The following is an 11,249-nucleotide window of genomic DNA, read 5'->3' on the forward strand; positions in this document are numbered from 1 at the left end:
TAGCCATTACTTTTGTAGCACTTTGTTACTGTGTTTTATTTTACAGGAGAGTTATAACTAATAAGTAATCACTCTGCATGAGAGGTGAGCGGATGACGGGTTAGGGTTAGAGACCCGGGGCCTCATGTACGAAGGGTGCGTGTGGACAAAAACGTTCCGTACGTACTCGTTCAGAGAAAAGTTCAGATGCATCAACAGTGAAATGACCGTGAACTTGTACGTTCCTCACGCCAACGTCATGTCCTGTGTACGCTGGCTTCTACAGCTGTTGATCCTCCGCAGACACTTAGAGGTGATGCTGGAAGCAGAGCCATGCCAGCCTTGTGGGACGGAGTTATCCTCATGTCAGCCAGGTATATCAAATACCCACAATGCATCTGAACAGGTCTGTACCCGGCTGGCCTTAGGCAGATGGGTCCTCCATATGAGCTGGGTTCTGCTCAAGGTTTCTTCCTGTTAAAAGGGAGTTTTTCCTTGCCACCGTCGCCTTCAGGCTTGCTCTGGGGGTTTCAGGCCGAGTTTCTGTAAAGCGTCTTGAGACGATTTGTATTGTTATTGACACTGTAAATAAAGTTGAATTGAATTGAATTGAACATTAAAGAGCAATTTGCAGCGAGAGCCGGTTTTCCAAATGTAATCGGAGCTATCGACTGCACACATTGCTATAAAACGCCATCACATGATAAATTTGTAAATGTCAACCGGAAACATTTTCATTCATCCATGTACAGATCATTTGTGATGTACAAATGCAATTAACATCGTGGCGCGTGGAGGACAGCTGTCAAAGAGGACATTTTTACCTCCACTCCAGTGAGTAGCGTCACCAGTTTTCTTTTTGTGAAGTTCTTTTTCTGTCTTGCTCATTCTTATGTTTTCATTTTCTGGTCGTGCAGAGAGGGGATCTCAGGTAGAGGGTCAATTTAAAATTTCCATATTTTAAAGGGGGCGTGGATAGGGTGGGGTACAACATGTTCGCTTAATTCCATGTTGTTTCAGATGAACAAAGGAAATGTGCTTCTGGATCTGAGTGTGTGCCACGTTTTAGAAGGAAATCCACGCAAGACTTGGTACATGAGGCCCCTGGTTAGCTTCATATACAGCTATGCTGCCCATCAGAGCTCAGCCTCCCATACATTGACAAAATCACTGTAGCCTCATAGGTCCATACTCACCAAATGGAAATATATTGACAAATATTCTTTAAGAAGCACCTGTAACATTTCTTTTTAACAAGGTGGTCCCCACCTGGCACAAGTCAGGTTTCCTAAACCCTAATCCTTTCTTTCTAGTTTGGTGATCATTGGTTTGTGGCATGAATTTATGTAAGAACTCTTTTTAGCCAAATTTTAGAAATTCATTGTTTACTCTGTTTATATTATTGTGATGCATTTTGCTCTGGACACATTTCTTGGGAAACCCTAACCCTACCAGCCATAAAATTCTCATATATCAATATTCTTTTCAGCTTTAGGGTGAAGGACAAGTCATATCTTTAGATTAAAATCTGGTTTTGTTGAACATTGTAATAGGTTGGAATGTGGAATCTGGAGTCTTGTTCCTCTTGTAAATGACCAGTAGTTGGCAAGATCACTGTTAATGTTGTTGACAAAAAATTGTCGTCACAGTTTTAGTCATCCTTTTTTTCTGACAAAAACGAGACGATAACTAAATAAAAAATATGCTCAAAGACAAACTATGATGAAAGTTATTGACATTTTTGTCAATGAAGGACGAAATCCAATCAGAACAGCTTTAGATAGTGAAGCTGGACGACTTGGAAAGACAACCAATCAGAGCGAACTCCAGAGAGCGGTAAGATGCTCATTGATGGTCGGTAGACTGCTACAAGGGTCATCATACGCATGCACTCGCAGTTTTTTTTTTATTAACGCCGCGATATGTCACAGCCGGGGAGAAAACAGGCAAGATATATGGACTCATTTCCAGAGAGAAGAGAGAGAAATAAAGACTTTGCAAACCGTGTGGACCTATTATCGCCAGTAAAAACAACGAACTTGAAGCAACACTTGCAAGCGAGTTATCCTGAAATCCATACGAAGGTGAGCTAGTTGGCTCGTTAGCTCCAAAATGCATGTCATGGCTGTTTACGGTATCTACTGCTGTGTGCTGTTCAGTGTTTCAAGTGTAAGAGTTGCTACCCTCGCTAGTTTTGGTTTATCAAGTGCAAATACAACTGAGGCCCAAATCGGATTTGTTCAGGTGCAATAACGAGTGACTCTGGTTATGTTAACGAGCTCTTGCTCAGCATGTTAGCTGGGTAATTTCAACAAGGAGTCTATTATAATTAGGTTTTACTGTATTAACTTGCTTTTTGAAGTTTGCTTTGTAACTTTGTTAAACATGTGCGGTAATATTAAGCTAATTTGCTATTTTATTTAGGCCTGGACATCAAGTGAATGTGGCTTCCCCGTGAAATGTGCATGAGTAGGACAGAGTAGGACAGCTTGTGAAAGCATATAAGGATGTTAAGATCTCAATGGATTTCCCTGTTGTGATTTTTCTCCATTATTTATACTGTAGTTACAGAACACTTCAGATGACAACAGTGATCAACTTAGTGCAAAGTAGTTGCACTAAGTTGAAAGAACATTTCAGCAGCGTTTGTAAGTTCTTCAAAGAACAAAAGTGACTCGAAAGAACAACCGATAAAGGAGGACGCTATAGCAAAATGAATTGGTCACACATGACTTTGTATATTTTCTATAAATACTATATCATTTATATAGTAAACATTGTAAATGTTCAGAGGGAGTGTATGATGCTTGAATTTTTTTCTTTGCACTTTGAGAATTTCAACAGTTGAAATAAAGGTAAAAATGTACTTATTCCTTATTTGTCTTGTTATCTCTCATTTTTGTACTGCTTTGATTATGCACTGCGACTTTTACAGAATATTTCATTTTACTAAGAATGTCATAGCAGTTTGTTCAAATAGAATGAGTGAAATACTAACTAATAATAACCATAATACTATTCAATAACGTATTGAAAATGTTTTTTAACTTCAGAAATAAAAGTAAAAACACGGATTACTATTAACACTTTATATTTTGGCCAGCTAAAATTATTCTGTAGTCGACAAAGATCCTATGATTTTTAGTCGATTATAACTAGACTACAACTAATCATTTAGATGACTGAATTATGACTACAGCTAAAAGTTTTGTCAAAAGACTGACAAACTAAATAAAAAATTGCTGTCAAAATTAACACTGGGCAACATAAAACCATTTGAGGGCAGTGATTACAAGTTTTATTTTTTCAGCTGTATATTGAGTTATTAATGGTTTATGTGGAAATTTGAAGTATAGACATGGGGTATAGGGATGATGAAGGTCGTCACACATCCTGTAACTTTTGATAGGAAGGTTCTAGAGACTTGAAACTTCGGCTACCCCCATATGTGACGGTATGGCCGTTCCAACGGTACCACCCATTTCGCTCTACGACCTTCCGTTCCGGAGATAGCTCAATCTTGGTCCCAGACACTCGGGACCACTTCCAGCGTGTTCAGCGTTGCCGATATAGTGGGGGGTAGAGCCCGGTTTGAAGTGTGTGGGACTTACCATTAACCCTCATACCTGATTTTAAAATAGTTACGTTGTTACCACTAAGGGACAAAAGTGTCCTCTTTTAAAATACCATAAAAATGGCATATGTTAATATATTTTTCTACTTTTTTTTACATAAATCTTTTCATCTACTTCAGTCCTAATCATAAATACCAAATGTTTGATTATTTTCAATATTTTAACCCTTTATATGCCAGTGTTTGTGATGGCATCCAAAATTTATTGTAAAAAAAGCACAAAAAATGAAATATTTTCAATAATCTGAATGCAAAACAGATTTTTCTTGGGGGGATTATTAGAGCCTTGGATATGTCAATGAACAGTAGCAAGATTGATTTTGATGGATTTTTAGTTTTTTTGTAGTGTCAGATTTACAAAAATAGTTATGTTGTTACCACTAAGGAACAAAAGTGTCCTCTTTTAAAATGCCATAAAAATGGCATATGTTAATATTTTTTTCTGCTTTTTTTTACATAAATCTTTTCATCTACTTCAGTCCTAATCATAAATACCAAATGTTTGATTATTTTCAATATTTTAACCCTTTATATGCCAGTGTTTGTGATGGCATCCAAAATTTATCGTAAAAAAACACACAAAAAATGAAATATTTTCAATAATCTAAATGCAAAGTGGATTTTTCTTGGGGGGATTATTAGAGCCTTGGATATGTCAATAAATGGAAGCAAGATTGATTTTGATGGATTATTATTAGTAGTATTAGGGTTAGGTATATAGGGTTTTTACGATCGTCATACAAAGTCATAACTCTTGATAGGAAGGTCCTAGAGACTTGAAACCATGCTCTACCCCCATGTATGACGGGTCAGCGAGTCCAACGGTACCACCCATTTCGCTCTACGACATTCCGTTCCGGAGATAGCTCAATCTTGGTCCTAGAGACGCTGAACACAGCGTGTTCGATATAGTGGGGGTAGAGCCCGGTTTGAAGTGTGTGGGACTTACCATTAAAAAGTTAAAAAATGTGATGGGTCGAAGATTTTTCTAAGTGTTGAGAGCCAAAATCCTTCACCCAGGTTAGGAAAAAGAGGATTTTGGGACCCCGCCGAGGTCCATGCACACTCCATCCAGCATCCCCATGATGGACCAGCCCCATCAACACCAGGACAGGTCTTTGGGGTTAAAGTTAGGGTCAGGTCCCAGACAGTGTTGAATTGGGTTAGAAAGGGGGCAGGGTTAAGGTTAGGGTTAGATTTAAGGTAAGGGTGTGATAAAGGGCAGATATGGTTAGGGTTAGGGTCCAATCATAATGAGGGTTAGGGTTAGGGTTAGGGTAAGATAATATATCTCAATGAATCCCCCCTTGTGGTCCGACGACGCACGCGGTTTGGTGTGGGGAGTCAAGGGCAAAGCACTGGCCGGCGCATGTCACTCAGACAATCTCCCATCGCTGTGTATTACCGGTATCGGATTGGGGGAAGAGGGGGTTCTGGGTGACCACACCAACAATGAAGAAATCAGGCGTAAGGGAAGAGGAGACCAGGGTTAGGGTTAGGGTTAGGGTTAGGGGTTAGGGGTTAGGGTTAGGGGGTTAGGGTTAGGGGTTAGGGGTTAGGGGTTAGGGGTTGGGGTTATGGGTTATGGGTTATGGGTTTTGGGTTAAAGTTAATTTGCACGGGCCTAAAGTATTGTAGAAAGAAAAAGTGGTGAGAAAAGGAGAAGAATGGGGACTCAAGGACAACTAGAGGGTGGAAGAGGGAGAAAAAAGGGAAGGGGGGTTTTTTTAGTGAAGGAGGGGAATAAGAAGCGAGAGAGAGAGAGAGAAAAAAATAAATAAAAAATAAACAAAAGAAAAGGAAAAAAAATTTTTTTGGAATGTGTGGGACTTGAACCGTGATCTGATGTGTGATGGAGTGATGTTTAAACCAGTGTGCTACGGATGCTTATGGTAGTGGATGGAGTGGAAGGGTTGATTGAGGGTAATGGGGTGAGGAGGAGAGAGAATAAAAAATAAATAAATAAATAAATAAATAAATAAATATATATAAAAAAAATAATAAAAACGGGGAAAAAAGGGAAGGAGGAGGGGCGGGGATGGTTAAAATTGATAACGGTGTCATCAAGGGGAGTTGGAATGGTGAGGGAAAAACAAAGGAAAAGTAAAGGTAAAGAATCATAATGTGGTGGGAGGGGGGAACGGGTTAGGGATGGTTAAAATTGATGACGGTGTCATCAAGGGGAGTCGGAATGGTGAGGGAAAAACAAAAGAAAATTAAGGGTAAAGAATAATAATGTGGTGGGAGAGGGAAGGGGAGGATGGGTAGGGATGGTTAAAATTGGTGGCGGTGCCACCAAGAGTTAAAATTGACGGCAATGTCGTCAAGGGGGAGGGTGTAGGGGAGAAGGAGAGGAAGGGGAGGGGGAAACTTAAGAAAAAGAACTTAAATAGACAAATAAAAAGAAGATAGGTGGGGGGGGGGGGGGGGAAGAGTAAAGAGGTTTGGGATATGTGGGATTTGAACCGGGATCTGACGGGTGAAGGAGTGATGTTTAAACCAGTATGCTATGGGAGCTTATGGCAATGGATGGAGAGGAAGGGGGGATTGAGAGTAATCGGTTGAAAAGAAAAAAAAGGAAAAAAAAGGGGAAAAAAGTAAATAAATAAATATAGGTAGATAAAAAACAGAATAAGTAGATGGATATATGAAGGAAAAATAATTATGGGGAAAGTTGAAGGATTTGGGGTGTGTGGGACTTGAACCCTGGTCTGATGGGTGAAGGAGTGATGTTTAAACCAGTGTACTATAGAGGCTTATGGCATTGGATGGAGAGGAAGGCTTGATTGAGGGTAATGGGGAGGAAAAAAAAAAAAAAAAAATAATGAATTAGAAAGGGAAGGTTTTAGGAGGAAAGGAAGGGGGGGGAAAGCAGCAGGAGAGGGTTTTCTAGTTGTCATTGAGTCCGTCAGGGGTGGTGGTATGAAGTTTATGAATCCAGATTTTCTCAGCCCGTTTTCGCTGTCCTGTGGTCCAGTGGTCGTTGTGTTCTAGTCCTGTTATTATGAGGTTGGAGGGGGAATGGAGTTGAAAGTGTTGTACTAGGGGGGTGGTTAGTTTACCTTGTCCAATATTGTAAAGATGCTGTGATAATCGGGTGTGGATGGAATGTTTTGTCTCGCCTATATAATGTTTGTGGCAGAGTGTGCATGTGATGATGTAGATTACATTTGTGGTGGATATGGAGAGTTGGCCTATTGTGGGGAACGCGGTATTAGTGTGTGAGTTGCGGATGAATTTTCTAGTTATGTAGTGGTGGTTGTGTTGGAGGGAGGGTGTGGGTCTATGGTCGGAAAATTTGGAAGTAATGAGGGTGGATTGGAGGTTCTTGTGTTTGCGGAAAGCTGAAATGATTGTATGGTTATGGAAAGCTGGGTGTTGAGTTTGTAGATCTATGAAATTGTGTTTAATGATACGGTGAAGGCCTGTAGTGCGGTTTGAGAAGGTGGAAACAAAAGGTATGATATGTGATGGTGTGTTAGGCTTAGGAGGGATGATATGTGTGTGGTTGGGTGGAGGAGCTGAACCAGTTTGGAAATGAGGGGTGGGGTAAGGGATAGAGGGTGGAGAGATGGTGAGGGGGTCATGGTGGGCGAGAGGGGAAGTAGAGGGATGCAGACCCTGGTTCGGGTAGGGGGAAAGGTTAAGGTTAGGAGAGAGGGATGGGGAGTGATTGAGTTTAGAGAAGGGATCAGATGAGGGGTAGGGAAGAGGATGCAGACCCTGATTCGGGTAGGGGGAAAGGTTAGGGTAAGGAGAGAGGAGTGGAGAGTGGTTAGGATTAGGGGGGAGATCAGATGAGGGGTAAGGAGAGGGATGCAGACCCTGATTCGGGTAGGGGGAAAGGTTAAGGTTAGGGGAGAGGAGTGGAGAGTGGTTGAGGTTAGAGAAGGGATCAGATGAGGGGTAGGGAAGAGGATGCAGACCCTGATTCGGGTAGGGGGAAAGGTTAGGGTAAGGAGAGAGGAGTGGAGAGTGGTTAGGATTAGGGGGGAGATCAGATGAGGGGTAAGGAAGAGGATGCAGACCCTGATTCGGGTAGGGGGAAAGGTTAGGGTAAGGAGAAAGGAGTGGAGAAGGAGGGGGGTCAGGTGAGAGGTGAGGGGGAGGATACAGACCTTGGTTCAGGTGGGTGATGGAGGCTGGTTCAGATGTAAGGAACTGGGGTGGAGAGGGGGACTGGATGGGGGAGGAGGGATGGGGGAGTGGAGGTGGAGAGCGAGTGGGAGCGAGAGAAGCCAGAGTGGATGCTTTAATATAACGGAGGTATCTTTTGGAGTAGCCTCTAGATCTTAGACTGTGAAAGAGGGTATTGGTTGCTATATGGAAGTCCTGGATGTTTGAGCAGATGCGAAAAAAGCGGATGAGTTGGGATTTGATGATGCCCTTGAAGGTGTGTTTGGGGTGATAGCTGGATTTGTGTAGGAGAGCGTGTGTGTCTGTTGGTTTGAAGTAGACTTTGGTTTGTAAAGAGTTATGTGTTGAATTGAAGAAGACTGTTGTGTCAAGGAAGTCGATATGTGTGGGATTTATGGAGTGTTTAACTTTAATGGATGAGTGGTGTGTATTGAGAGTGTGGATGAATTCTGGGAAGGTGGATGGATGGTGGGGCCAGATCCCGAAGATGTCGTCTAGGTATCTGAGGTAGATGGTGGGTTGTAGTGTACATTTGGCTAGTGCTTCTCGCTCCCACTCGCTCATATAGAGGTTGGCGTAGGATGGTGCAAAGCGTTGTCCCATGGCTGTTCCGTGAATCTGTAGGTAATACTGGTTGTGGAATAGAAAATCATTATTGGAGAGACAGAGGTGAATGAGTTGGAGGAGTTCAGAGTCTGGACGGTTGGGGTCTGGGTTTCTGTTGAAGATTTTGCGTAGTGTTTGTAAGCCGAGTTCAGTATTGATGTTTGTGTATAAGCTGTCTATGTCTATTGTGAAGAGAAGGGAGTTGGGAGGGATATTTATGGATTGAATGCATTGAATGAAGTGGTAAGTGTCTTTGATGTAGCTGGGGTGTTGAGTGGAGAGGGGGCCTAGAAAGTGATCAATGTACTGGGATAAGTGGTAGGTGGAGCTATTACAGTCAGAGACTATGGGTCGACCAGGAGGAACCTCAAAGGGAATGGTCCAGGTGGTGGGATCTTTATGTATTTTTGGAAGTAGATAGAAGTAACGGGGTCGTGGGTTGTTTGGTCCTGATAGATAGTCTTTTTGTTTAGCGGAGATGTATTTTTTGAGGTAAAGTGTTTGGAGAATATTACGAAGTGTGAGTTGTGTTTGAGGTTGAATTGTATTGTCTAAGGTTTTGTAATAGGTGGGGTTATTGAGTTGTCGATTGGCTTCGAGTAGATATTGTTGGCGGTCCATGATGACTATTTTAGAGCCTTTGTCGGCTGGTTTGAAAATTATGTTAGGATTAGAAGTTAATTGTTTGAGGGCCCTGCGTTCCGATCCCGAGAGGTTATCTGGGATATCTCTCGGAGGTCGGAACTGGTTCAGGGCCCTCTTATTTTTTTGAATGATTCCGTGGATGAGTGGATGTAAAGAATTGTCCGGAGGTTCCCAATTGGAGGGGTGGATGAATGGTATGGGTTCACGGTGGCGTTGGAGATGAAAATAATCGATAAGTTTCAGACGTCTATGGAATTGGTGTAAGTCCCTTTGAAGTTCCTCCCGGTCGAGGTGTTTGGGTTGTGGAATGAAAGTTAAACCTTTTTGTAAGAGTGTCAACTGGGGTGTGGAGGGGGTGAAGAGGGTGGCAAGATTGAGGATGTTGTTAGGGGAGTTCCAGCCCAGGTCCAGGGTAGTTGGTGTAGTGCATATGTCAGAAGATATGGCCGGTTTAGGTTTATGTGTTATTGTAAATCCAATTGTGCAAGCCAGTTATTGAAAATGTTTTTGGCGGTGGTTGGTGTCCAATGGATGTTATCTTTTTCAGTGATGAAAGTGTCGTGTGGGATTTCTGTCAGGATAGGGAAGTGTGTGGCCATGGTGTTGTTGATTAATTTCAGATTACTTTTTTGGGTGGGTGTGAGATGGGGTGAGAAGTTTATGATGGGGAAGTAGATGTCTGCATTAGGAAAGGTGGTGTTGGCTAGACGGAAGAGAGTTTTGAGTTGTTTTATTGATGTTTGTTTGGGGTCCTGATCTTTATTGTTGATACCAATGGAGAGGATTACGATTTTGACTTGTGGTTGTGGGTTGGTTTTTTCTAAAATTTTGAGGAAATGGTAGCTGTTTGCTCCAGGGTAACTGTCTAGTTGTATGTCAGAATGGGTATGTCCGGGTATGCGATTTATGTTGGAGTCTCCGAGGATTAGGATGGGTTTTCTGGGTCTGAAGAACCAGTCCTGGATCTTGCGGGAGGGGCGTGCAACATGGTAATTTGGTCGGTAGATGGTTGAAGTTCTGTGTTTGAGATGAGTGTTGATGTGGGGGTTGGGCATTGTGTGGTTGAGTCTGGCAAGTGTGGGGGAGTCTGAGGTAGGTGAGTTGGGGGGCCGGGAGAGAGATGCAGAGGTGGATAGTGATGAGGGGGTAGGACAGGTATGGGAGGGGGTATCAGAGTGGGTTGGGGAAGGGTGGGGGGAAGGGGAAGGTTGGGTTGGTGGGGAAGCAAGGGGAGAGGAAGTTAGGGTGGGTTTGGGTAAGGGGGGGAGGGAGGGAGGAGTCGGGGCAGGTGGTGTCAGGGCAGACGGGATGGATTCAGCAGACAGCACAGTACTCCCAGGCTGAGGTGGAGAGGAGGGCTCAGAGAGGGGTTTTGTGAGGTTATGGTTAACCTTAATAGACCCTTTCATCATTTTAGCCCGGGGTTGGGTCTTTATGCCTGTTGGGAGCATGTGCTGTTCTGTTTTGTCTGCCCGACCGTCGTTGACATCCACCTGTGGGGAGGAGGGGAGGATGTGGTCGGGGATGAAAACGGAAACGTTGGATTGGGTGCTGAGTGTAATGGTCTGGAGTGTCTCTGTATATGGGGGTGGATAACTGAGGTTGTGGATTTGGGCCTTGACTCGAGAAGTTTTAGTCAGGGGGAGGATGGGGGAAATAGGGGTAGGGGGGGTCGAGGAGTGTGAGGTGGCTACAGTTGAGGGTCCCCAAGTTACTTTTTTGAGGGGGGTGGAGGTTATGGGGGCTGGGGGTGTTTTTTCGGGAATGGATGTATCTGTGTCTGTAGGTTTCCTGAGGGGGGGAGGGGGACGTATGGGGCCTCTGCGGATAGTAGGGATGTAGATAGGATAGGGAAGTGGGGAGGGTTTGAGTATGGGTGAGGTTTGTGTGTTAGCAGATTTTTGTTGGGGTTCAGTGGGTGTAGTGGATTGTCGTTGTTTGAGTTCTTCCATGAGGGAAGTGCGGGGGCCTAGGTATAGTGATAGTGCAGCCGGGGTAGCAGGTTTGGGTAGCGGGGGGAACTGTTCTTCTGGTATGGTGGGGAGGGTGGTGGTAGTAGAAGGTCTGGGCGGTTGGTCTATATGTGTAGTAGTTAAGGTGGAGGGAGTGTTTTGGATGGGTTGGATCTGTAAAATCTGTTGTAGTTTTGTGAGTGTTTCTGTTTTGAGTCTGTTAGCATAGCGTTTTCTGGCCCAACCGGTGGCTATTTGTAATGCTATAGGATTGTGAGTGGATGTGGATGTTTGTG

Source organism: Chelon labrosus (genome assembly GCF_963514085.1).
Source record: "Chelon labrosus genome assembly, chromosome: 8".
NCBI lineage: Eukaryota > Metazoa > Chordata > Actinopteri > Mugiliformes > Mugilidae > Chelon > Chelon labrosus.